Raw genomic sequence first — 12,887 nt, forward strand, 5'->3', positions numbered from 1 at the left:
ATATAATATATTATTAGTTTCAGAGGTAGAGGTCACTGATTCATCAGTCTTATATAATGCCCAGTGCTCATTAAAGTTGGATGGCAGTAAAGGTTAGGACTTATCAATATGACACTTTTCTGATCTATTGCTATCTGTGCTGTCCATTTAGACTTGTTATATGTCATCTTAATCTTAAAAAAATAAATTTCCAAAAATAGATCAACAAAACAAAAAGGGAGTATACAACTTGCAATGTCTCCTTGTGTCTTGTGCCTCCCACACACGATTGTAAACTAAGCATGTGGTAACACAGTCCAGTAGTATGTGAGAACTTTGATGGTTGTGCATCGTCCATGTTTTATAGAGCTGGAAGCTTATATAATTTGAGAAATACTTCTTAAGAAAAAGAGTTTAAAATTTCAAGTACAAAATTAGGGCTCCCTGCTGAGCGGGGTGCCTGCCTCCCTCCACCTCCTGCTCCCTCTGCTTGTGCTCTCTCCGACAAATAAGTAAAAAATCTTTTAAAAAATAGTAATTGAATTTGAACTCAGGTTGAGTGGAAGGGCATGTCAATCCTGGAAGTGGCCTCTTGAAATGTCTTAATGTATAACTTAAGAGTACATTGGCCTGAGTTAGTCTCAACCAGGTTTATTCCATATCCTTTATTCATGCATATACTGGCCTAGTCAGGTATAAGACATGAAAATGAAATTTAAAGCCAAGTAGCTTTTATTTTCTTGACTCATTTAGAATATGACCATATCCCAGAGGCATGTGAACACACTTAGTTGTAAATATCCAACATTTAAATTAAATTCTAACACTAAAACTATCCAAAAGTTAAAAAATAAATGAAGTTAGAGGATAGTCAATTGGCAAGAAATATAGATACAAGATACCTTGTGCATCAAACCCTAAAGAGTCTTGCATCACACCGTAAAGATTCATGAGCTATGTCAAACTGAGGAGCATGGAGTTAAAGGGATATATTCTCTACTACATTTTGCTAAAGACTACATTCAGTTATATGAATAGCAAGGAGACTCACAAGTGTATCAGTAAGTAAATAGACTGTAAACAGAAAGATTAAGGAACAAAAATCTTCATGGTACAGATATAATAACTTAAGAACTGTTGAGGCTTACTCTCTTCAAATTAATGACTCCAATTCTTTATAACAATTAAAAAATTAAAAGGAGAAATCATAGAATCAAGGAAAAATGAGAGAGAATGTGTGGGAGGAGGCAAGATGGCAGAAGAGTAGGGGACCTTGTTTCATCTGGTCCCTTGAAGTTAACTGGATATCTGTCAAACCATTCTGAACACCCACAGATTCAGCCTGAAATGTATGAAAATGTATTTGGAACTCTACAAGTAGAAAAGCGATTGCTTTTTTGCAAGGTAGTAGGTGCAGAGTCATGAATCTGCAGTGAGATATCAAAAGATAAACAGAGTGAAGAAGGAGCCTCCATAAGCTGGCCATGGAAAGTGGTATAACCCCAGAGCACCAAACTGGAACCCTTAGAAATCTGCTCTAGTGGGAGACATCTCTTTCTGAAAGGGGATGAAAAAGGCAGAATTCTAAGTGAGTCATTGTGGTCTCAGAATCCCAGGAGACACAGAACGAATGGGGGTGCCCGAACCGGTACAGTGCCCAAGTAGTGGAGCAAGGAAACTGGTTACAGTCAGTGAGCCAAGGAGGGGACTTGCAGCTTAGGTCACTGTAAACCTTGAGCTGGGCTGGTTGGGTGACCAATTTCTGCCTGAGCACCCTAAAAAGGACTGGAATGCACAGGCCATTTAGCATTTCCCTGGAGGAATGAAACAGCTGCACTCATGGCCTGGCAACAGCTCTCAGGGTAGTGGCAGCCCCTGGAAAGGACATTAGGGCAACACCCATCGGGTGTTCGTAGCAACAGACCAGGATATGTGCATAAGTCTGCAACTGCTCACATTCCCAAGGCAAACAAAGGGCAGTGACACTTGGGAGTTGGGGAAGATTACAGTGGGCCCGCATGGCAAGAGTCTGTGGAGTTTGGCATAAACAAAGGTGAAGACTCTCTCAGAAGGTTTAATGAAGATGGGGGGATCACGATCTTTTGGCTCTGGGCCACTTACGAAAGAAACTGAGGAAGACACAAAGAAATGAAAAAACATTCTGTGCTTATGGATTGGAAGAATAAACATTATGAAAATATCTATCTTGCCCAGAGCAGTCTACACATTCAGTGTAATCCCTATCAAAATACCATCAACTTTTTTCATAGAGCTGGAACAAACAATCCTAAAATTTGAATGGAACCTGAAAAGACCCTGAATAGCCAAAGGAACGTTGAAAAAGAGGGGGGAAAAGGCTGTTGACATCACAATGCCTGACATCAAGCTCTGTTACAAAGCAGTGATCATCAGGACAGTATGGTATTGGCACAAAAACAGAAACATAGGTCAGTGGAACAGAACAGAGAACCCAGAAATGGACCCTCAACTCTTTGGTCGGCTGATCTTCAACAAATCAGGAAAGAATATCCAATGGAAAAAAGACCATCTTGTCAATAAATGGTGTTGGGAAAATTGGAGAGCCACATGCAGAATAAGGAAACTGGACCAATTTCTTACACCATACACAAAAATAAAATCAAAATGGATGAAAGACCCCAATATGAGACTCCTAGGAATCCCATCAAAGTACTAGAGGAGAACACAGGCAGCAAACACCTTGACCTCAGCCACAGCAACTTCTTGCAAAACACATCTCTAGAGGCAAGGGAAACAAAAGCAAAACTGAACTACTAGGACTTCATCAAGATAAAAATCCTCAAAAACAAAAATAAAAGATAAAAAGCTTCTGCATGGCAAAGGAAACAGTCAACAAAACTAAAAGGCAACCTATGAAATGGGAGAAGATATTTGCAAATGACATATCAGATAACTGGCTGGTATCCAAGATCTATAAAAAATTTATTACACTCAGCACCCAAAAAACAAATAATCCAGTCAAGAAATGGGCAGAAGACATGAACGGACATTTCTCCAAAGAAGACATACAAATGGCCAATAGGCACATGAAAAAATGCTCCACGTCACTTGTCATCAGGGAAATACAAATCAAAACTATAATGAGATACCACCTTATGCCAGTTACAATGGGTAAAATTAACAAGACTGGGAACAACAAATGTTGGCAAGGATGTGGAGAAAGGGGAACCCTCTTACATTGTTGGTGAGAATGCAAGCTGGTATAGCCACTCTGGAAAACAGTTTGGAGGTTCCTTAGGTTGTTAATAGAGCTGTCCCATGACCCAGCAATTGCGCTACTGGTTGTTTAGCCCAAAGATACAGATGTAGTGAAAAGGGGCACCTGCATCCCAATGTTCATAGCAGCAATGTCCACAATAGCCAAACTGTGGAAGGAGCCAAAGTGTTCTTTAACAGATGAGTGGATAAAGAAGATGTGGTATATATACAATGGAATATTACTCAGCCATTAGAAAGGATGAATACCTACTATTTAATTGACATGGATGGAACTGGAAGGGATTATGCTAAGTGAAATAACTCAATCAGAGAAAGACAATTATCATAAAGTTTCATTCATATGTGAAACATAAGAAATTGGTCAGAGGATCATAAGGGAAGGGAGGGAAAACTGAATGGGAAGAAATCAGAGAGGGAGACAAACCATGACAGACTCTTGACTTTACGAAACAGAGGGTTGCGGTAGGGGAGGTGGGTGGGGGGATGGGGTAGGTGGGTGATGGGCAGTAAGGAGGACACTTAATGTGATTAGCACTAGATATTATATACAACTATTGAATCACTGAACATTACACCAAAAACTAATGATGTACCATATGTTGGCTAATTAAGTAAATTTAAAAAAACTTCTGTTGTTTCCTTCAAAATAAAAAAATAATAATAAAGAAGAAAGACAAAATGTTCCAGAAACAATTTGTGAGCCACAGATCTTACAGCCAGCACTTACATCACTGCTAAAGATAAAGTCCTAGAGTTTGTAACTCACAAAGAAAACCATATTTGTATGGGCATGTTTCTTTCTCTTTGCTTTGTATGTCTATATAAAAGTGCTTTATCATCTTAGATTAAGTCTTTGATAATTCTTAAGCATTTGCTTTGACATAAGAACTTTAAGATCAACTTGTCAATTAAAATTTTTGAAGTAATTTTAATTGTAATTCCACTGGATTTTACAGATTATTTTTGGTCAGAATTGGTCTTTATCACATATAATCTTTTCAGCCATAAGCAGGTGTGTCTGTATTTTAATCAGGTGTTCACTTATGTTGGTCAGTAATGGTTGGTACTTTCTTCTCAACTTTATTGCATATCTTTTGCTTATTTTCAGTGAATAGTTATATACAAATTTTGCCAGAGAACAGAAAATAGAAAAAAGGCACCTAACTTATTTTATAAGGCTAGCAGAATCTTGGTAGCAGTCGAGACTTGTTAGCTGTTAAGCCCAAGTAAAGTAATTGACTTTTCTTAGGTAAGAATACAGATGTAAAAGTCTTAAATAAAATAAAAGCTAGTTGAATACAGTAGTATATGTTTGTTATTACAAATTTCTTCATTGAATAATAAGGACCCATTGTAAAAGCATCATGACACTCTTAGATAAAAAGAAAAAAAACACATAATTATTTCAAATGATGTACACTGAAATTGCTTCCAGTTTTTCATTGTTATAAGTAATGCTGTCATTGCCAATCTTTAGACAAACATTGTCACATCATTTCCTTAACATTTTCTAAAAGTATATAAAGGCAAATTTTAAATATTAATACATTGTTTAAGATGCATAATAAATAAACTTTTTCTTAGAACGTTCATATATTAAATATTACAAGCTTATAGACCAAGAAGCAAAATTGAGGTTATTATATAAGTACTTGTATATAACAAAAATACCCCAAACTTCCATTAATCTTTATTAACTAAATTAGAAATACAATAATTGAGTAATGTTGATAGTATGAGTTTACAAATGTAAATAATGGAATTTTCTTTTGGGGGAATAACATTTCACTTAAATTAGGGCCAAAAGTTGATGTTCCTTTATTAAAAAAATCTATTGCAAAATGTTCATCTATTAATGCTGATCTCTGATAAGATTTTATGTGTTTTACTTTTGCAAATTTCTTTCCTCATAGATAGATACTGCCACATATTAATCACAATTCATGGGCATATGGTTTTAATTGACTATATTCACTAATTAGATGAATAGATGAATAGAATTTTTATAATTCTATTAACTAAAAGACTTAATGCCATTTAGCATGTTATTTTATTATAGATTAATCACTTCCAATTAAATTCCTCAGATGCATAAATAGACTTTGGAATATGGAAATTTCTGTTGCACTTACATCAAGGTTGAAAAACACAACTGTGGACCAAAATCAGAAAATATATTGCTGCAGGAATTTGTATAGAATAGAGATCTCCTTTTATTTCTTCACAATTCAGGAAATGTATAACACAGCCTGACATTACTTGCCAGTCCAAAAAAATGGGATTTATCATTGAAATTACTTTATCATACTATTAAGTTTCATGTGTAAGTACTATTTTGCCTTGCAGTTTTAGGTTGAAATATTTTTAAGTCTATAGCCATTTAGAATTAAATAAGAGTGGTGAGCTCAATTCTTCCAGCCATTTAAAAATGTAAACACCATTTTTTTTTTTTTTTTTTTTTTTTGGTCAGAGAGAGAGAGAAGGAGAAAGCAAGCACAGGTAGACAGAGTGGTAGGCAGAGGCAGAGGGAGAAGCAGGCTTCCCGCCGAGCAAGGAGCCCGATGTGGGACTCGATCCCTGGACGCCGGGATCATGACCTGAGCCGAAGGCAGCCGCGTAACCAACTGAGCCACCCAGGCGTCCCGTAAACACCATTTTTAACTTGAGAACTATACAAAAGGCAGTCTATAATTGGCCCGTAGGCCATACTTTATGGACCCCTGCTCTATAAAATCTTATATTCCCAGTAAATCTAAGTGTCTGATTCTCCAAAACTGCAACCAGTAAATATTCCTTTTCATAAAATTATGTTAATTCCAGTATAGTTAACAAACAGTGATACATTAGTTTCAGGTGCACAATATAGTGATTCAGCAATTTTGTACATTACAGGTGCACATCCTGACAAGCGTACTCTTAATCCCCTTCACCTATTTCACCCATCCCCACCATACGCCTCCACTCTAGTAACCATCAATTTGTTTTCTATATTTAAGAGTATGTTTCTTGTTTTGTATCTTTTTTCTTTGCTCATTTTTGTTTTGTTTCTTAAATTCCACATATGAGTGATATAGTAAGATATTTCTCTTTCTCTGATTTATTTCACTTACTGTTATACTCTATAGCTCTATCCATGTCATTGCAAATGGACAAGATTTCATTATTTTTTTATTAAAGGTTTTATTTACTAGAGAGTGAGTGAGACAGAGAGCTTGAGCGGGGTGAGGTGGGGGGAGAAGCATAGGGAAAGGGAGAAACAGACTCTCCACTGAGCAGGAAGCCCAATACAGGCAGGACTCATGACCTGAACCAAAGGGGATCGTGACTTGAGCCAAGATCATGACCTGAGGCTAAGGAAGATGCTTAACCAACTGAGCCACCCAGGCTCCCCAAGATTTCATTATCTTTTTAATGACTGAATAATATTCTCTTGTGTGTATGTACATCTTCTATATCCATTCATCAATTGATGGATACTTGGGCTCCTTCTGTATCTTAGCTATTGTAAATAATGCTGCAGTAAGCATAAGGTGCATGTAAAACCTCTGAGTTTGTGTTTTTTGCTTTCTTTGGGTAAATACGCAGTACTGGGACTGCTGGATTGTAGGGTAGTTCTATTTTTTATTTTTGCGGAACCTCCATACTGTTTTCCACAGTGGCTGAACTAGTTTGTGTTCCCTACAATAGTGCAATAGGATTCCTTTTTCTCCACATCCTCGCCAACGCATGTTGTTTCTTGTGTTGTTGATTTTAGACATTCTGACAGATGTGAGATTGCGGTTCGATTTGCATTTCCCTGATGATTAGTGGTGTTGAGCATCTTTTCATGTGTCTGGTTGGCCAGCTATATGTCTTCTTTGGAGAAATCCATGTTCATTTCTTCTGCCCCATTTTAAATCGAATTATTTGTGGGTTTTGGTATTGAGTTGTATAAGGTCTTTACGTATTTTGGATACTAATCTTTTATCAGATATGTGATTTGCAAATATCTTCTCCAATTCAGTAGGTTGTCTTTTAGTTTTGTTGACTGTTTCCTTTGCTGTGTAGAAGTTTTCATTTTCATTTAGTCCCAATGGTTTATTTTTGCTTCTGTTTTCCTGGCCTCAGAAGATATATCTAGAAAAATGTTGCTATGGCTGTCAGAGAAATTACCGTCTGGGCTCTCTTCTAGGATTTTTATGGTTTCTGGTCTCACATTCATTTCTTTAAAAGATTTTGAGTTTATGATTATGTCTGGTGTAAGAAGGTGGTCCAGTTTTGTTCTGTTACAGGTTGCTGTCCAGTTTTCCCAAAACCGTTTGTTGAAGAAACTGTGTTTTTCCAAATGCATATTCTTGCCTCCTTTGTTGGAGATTAATTAACCAAGAACACCAATAAACATGGGTTTATTTCTGGGCTCTCTATTCCACTCCATGGAATGTATCTGTTTTTGTGCCAGTACCATACTGTTTTGATTCCAGCTTTGTTGAAATCTGGGATTGTGATACCTCCAGGTTTGTTCTTCTTTTCAAGATTGCTTTGGCTATTCAGGGTGGTTCATGTGGTTCCATACTGATTTTAGGATTATTTGTTCTAGTTCTGTGAAAGATGCTGTTGGTATTTTAAAAAGGATTGCAATAAATCTGTACATTGCTTTGGGTAGTATGGACATTTTAACAATATTGATTCTTTTCCTCCATGAGCATAAAATATCTTTCTATTTGTTTGTGTCATCTTCAGTTTCTTTTATCCATGTTTTATACTAAGGGTACTGGTCTTTTACCTCCTTGGTTAAATTTATTCCTAGGTATTTTGTTCTTCTTGCTGCACTTGTAAATGGAATATTTTTCTTAATTTCTCCTTCTGACACTATGTTTTAGTGTATAGAAAAGCATCAGATTTCTGTATATTGATTTTATATCCTGTGACTTCACTGAATTCATTTACCATTCCTAGTCGCTTTTTTTTGTAGAGTCCTTAGTGTTTTCTCTATATAGTATCATGTCATCTGCAAATAGTCTGGGTTTAACTTCTTCCAATTTGGATGCCTTTTATTCCTTTTTCTTGTCTGACTGCTGTGGCTCATACTTCCAGTACTGTGTTGAATAAAAGTGGTGACAATGGATATCCTGATCTTAGGAGAAAAGCCTTTACAATTTCACCAGTGAATATGATATTAGCTGTGGGGTTTTTTTATATATGGCCTTTGTTATGTTGCAGTGTGTTCCCCTAAACTTACTTTGCTGAGGGTTTTTTTTATCATGAATGGATGTTATACTTTGTCAGACCCTTTTTCTGCATCTATTGATTTTTTTTTAAAAGATTATATTTATTTACTTGTCAGGAAGAGAGCACAAGCAGGAGAAGTGGCAGGCAGAGGAGGCAGAGGGAGAAGCAGACTCCCTGCTGAGCAAGGAGCCCGACATGGGCCTCGAACCCAGGACACTGGGATCATGATCTGAGCCAAAGGTAGATGCTCAACTGACTGAGCCACCCAGGTGTCCTAATCATATGATTTTTATCTTTTCTCTTGATGTGATGTATCATGTTGATTGATATGCAAATATTGAACCACCCTTGAATCCCAAGAATAAATTCCACTTGATCGAGGTGAATGATTTTTTAATGTATTGTCAGATTTGTTTTGGTGATATTTTGTTGAGTATTTTTACATCTATGTTCACCAGAGATATTGGCCTGTGATTTTCTTTTTTTGTAGTGTCTTTATCTGGCTTTAGTATCAGGGTAATAGCAATCTCATAAGTGACATTTTTATTTTAAATTATTTATTTATTTGATGGAGACACAGCAAGAGAGGGAACACAAGCAGGAGAAGTGAGAGAGGGAGAAACAGGCTTCCCACCAAGCAGGGACGGGCTCGATCCCAGGACCCTGGGATAATGACCTGAGCCGAAGGGAGATAGACACTTAATGACTGAGACACCCAGGGGCCCCTCATAAGTGAATCTGGAAGCTTTCCTTAGTCTTCTGTTTTTGGAATAGTTTGAGAGAATATGTATTAATTCTTCTTCAAATGTTTGGTAGAATTTACCTGTGAGGCTGTCTGGTCCTGGACTTTTGTTTCAAGGGAGTTTTTGTTTGTTTGTTTGTTTGTTTTTAAAGATTTTTATTTATTTATTTGAGAGAAAGAGATCATAAGTAGGCAGAGAGGCAAGCAGAGAAAGAGGGGGAAGCAAGCTCCCTGCTGAACAGAGAACCCAATGTGGGGCTCGATCCCAGGACCCTGGGATCATGACCCAAGCCGAAGGCAGAGGCTTAACCCACTGAGCCACCTAGGTGCCCCTTTTGGGAGTTTTTTGATTATAGATTCTATTTTCATTGCTGGTGATTGGTTGACTCAAATTTTCTGTTTGTTCCTGCATAACCTTGGGAAGATTATATGTTTCTAAGAACTTATCCATTTCTTCTGGATTGCCCAATTTGTTGGCATAAAATTTTTCATCATGTTTTCTTATAATTCTATTCTTTGGTGTTGGTTGTTATTATCTCCTCTTTCACTTATGATTTTTTTTTATTTGAGCCCTCTCTTTTCTGAGTCTGGGTAAAAGCTTATCAATTTTGTTGATCTTTTCAAAGAACTAGCTCCTGGTTTCATTGACCTGTTAACCTGTTTTTTTAGTTTCTGTTTCATTTATTTCCACTCTAATCTGTATTATTTTCTTTTGCTGTTTGGGGCTTTGTTTCTTCTTTTTCTAGCTCCATTAAGTATAAGTTTAGGTTGTTTATTTGAGATTTTTCTTGCTTCTTGAGTTAGACCTGTATTGCTATAAACTTCCCTCTTAGAAGAGCTTTTGCTTCATCTCAAAGGTTTTGGAATTTTATTTTCTTTTTCATTTGTCTCCATGTAATTTTTTATATCCCCTTTGATATTTTGGTTGACCCACTCATTGCTTAATAGCCTATTATTTAATCTCCATGTATTTGTGTTCTTGATAAGTTTTTTTCCTTGTGTCTGATTTCTAGTTTCATAACATTGTGGTCAGAAAGAAAATGCATAATATATGTTCCATCTTTTTTAATTTGTTGAAATTGTTGTGGCCTAACCTTGTGATCTGTTCTGGACAGTAATCTGTGTACACTTGAAACAAGTGTGTTCTACTGTTTTAAGAACCAATGTTCTGAATAGATCTGGTCCAGATCCATCAGTTAGATCCATCTGGTCCAGTGTGTCATTAAAAACCACAGTTTCCTTGTTGACTTTCTGTGTGGATGATCTACGCATTGATGTAAATGGGATGTTAAAGTACTCTTGTATTATTGTATCACTATCGATTATTTCCTTTATTAGCTGCTTTATGTATTTAGGTGCTGCCGTGGTGGGTGTGTAAATATTTACCATGATTATACCTTCTTTTTGGATTATTCCCTTTATGATTATACAGTGTCCTTTTTCCTTTATTACAGCCTTTGATTTAAAGCCCATTTTGTGGGGTGCCTGGGTGGCTTAGTGGGTTAAGCCTCTGCCTTTGGCTCAGGTCATGATCCCAGGGTCCTGGGATTGAGCCCCGCATCGGGCTCTCTGCTCGGCGGGGAGCTTGCTCCCCTCTCTCCCTCTGCCTGCCTCTCTGCCTGCTTGTGTTCTGTTGAATAAATAAATAAAATCTTTATTTAAAAAGAAAAAAACCCATTTTGTCCAGCATAAGTATTGCTACCTCGGCTTTCTTTTCACATCCATTTGCATGATAAGTGTTTTTCCATCCCTGCAATTTCAATCTGCATGTGTCTCTGGTCTGAGAAGAGTCACTTCCAGGCAGCATATAAATGGGCCTTGCTTTTTTATCCATTCCATTGTCCTGTCTTTTGATTGGAGCATTTTGTCCATTTACATTCAAAGTAATTATTGATACTTTTTGTCATTTTATTACTTGTTTTATGGCTATTTTTGTAGTTCTTCTCTGTTCCTTTGTTCTCTTGCTCTCTCTCATGGTTTGCTTGCTTTCTTAGCTATATATTTGGATTCCTTTGTCTTTATTTTCCGCATATTTTATTGCTAGTTTTTGATTTGTGGTTATCATTATGTTTATATTTAACATCTTTTGTATATCTCTGTTTAGTTGATGGTTGCTTAAGTTTGAACCCATTTTAAAAGGACTACATTTTTACTCTTTTTCCATCCCTATTTTATGTATATGGTGCCCTACTTTACATCCTTTTATTCTGAGGTCCTTGATTGATTTTTATAGATTTTTGAATTTTAATGCCTTTTTGCTATTTTTTCTTTCTCTTGCCTGTGGTCTTTCCTTTCTACTCAGAGTTCCCTTTAACATTTCTTATAGGGCTGGTTTAGGGTCATGAATTCCTTTAATTTTTGTTTGGAAATTCTGTTTCTACTTCTATTATGAGGATTGCTATGCTGGATAGAGTATTCTTGGCTGCAGGATTTTTTTGTTCAGCACTTTGAATATATCATGCCACTCCCTTCTAGCCTACAAGTTTCTGCTGAAGAATCACTGATAGTCTTATGTGATTTCCCCTGCATGTAACTGCTTTCTCTTGTTGCTTTTAAAATTCTTTTATTTATTTTATTTTATTTTATTTTTGCCATTTTAATTACTATGTGTCTTGATGTGGACTTCTTTGGGTTAAGTTTTGGGGGGAATCTCTGTGCCTCCTGAATCTAGATTTCTGTTTCCTTCCCCAGATTTGGGGAGTGTCCAGCTATTATTTCTTCAAATAAATTTTTGACCCCTTTTCTCTCTCTTCTCCTCTGGGATTCCTATAATGTAAATGTTATTATGTTTGATGAGGTTGACTTCCATTTTTCTATTTTCATTAGTTTTTCCCCTCTCTCTTTAGTCAGCTTGATTGCTTTCAATTACTCTCTCCTGCAGGTTCCTGATCTGTTCTTCCACCTCCACTAGCCTGCTCTTTAGTGCATCTAGTGTATTTTTTTTTTATTTCAGTTATTGAATTCTTCATCTCTCATTGGATTTTTGTTTTCTCTCTTTTTTGAAGGTATCACTGAGTTCTATTTTTCTCAAGTCTGTTGAAGTCTAGTGAGTGTATCTTTATGACCATTACTTTAAATTCTCTATCAAGTATATTACTTATCTCCATTTCATTTAGCTCTCACTGTGATTCTGTCTTGTTCTTGTGTATGATGTTGGGGTCTCTTTCTCTCTCCTCTCTACATCTGCATTGTCCCTCCTTCCTGGAGACAGTCCTGTGGGTCCATGTGGTTCCTGACCACATCTCCACCTTTCCTGCCCTCTTTAATGTGACTTCTCTGCATTTACCTGTAGAGAGTCTGGTCTGCCAGTCTTTGGATCATTTCCTGGGTTACTTACACTGATGGGGATGTTACCTAGTTGTATTCACAGGATGAGGTGAGCTTATGATCCTCCTATTCTGCCATCTTCCCTGAAGTCTCTGCAACCAGTGAATAGTCTGAACTTTTAAATCACACTTTCTCAATTGCATTTATTTGAATATTAATAAAGTGAAATACCTCTCTTGAGTATAGGCCATTTATATTTCTTCATTGTAAACTGGTTGTTTGTATTCTTTCTCCATTTTTTTTAGAGATTTATTTATTTATTCTAGAGAGAGAGGGAGAAGGAAAGAGAGACCTTAAGCAGACTTCCTAATGAGCAGAGAGCCCAATGTGGGGCTCGATCTCACAACCCTGAGATCATGACCTCAGTTGAAAT

At 36.7% G+C, this 12,887-nt stretch overlaps 1 protein-coding gene across 1 annotated transcript in view; it reads left to right on the forward strand.

Moving 5' to 3' along the window:
* Positions 1-12,887, forward strand: part of WDPCP (WD repeat containing planar cell polarity effector) — a 347,887-nt gene that overhangs the window by 191,569 nt on the left and 143,431 nt on the right.

Source organism: Lutra lutra, chromosome 9 (assembly GCF_902655055.1).
Source record: "Lutra lutra chromosome 9, mLutLut1.2, whole genome shotgun sequence".
NCBI lineage: Eukaryota > Metazoa > Chordata > Mammalia > Carnivora > Mustelidae > Lutra > Lutra lutra.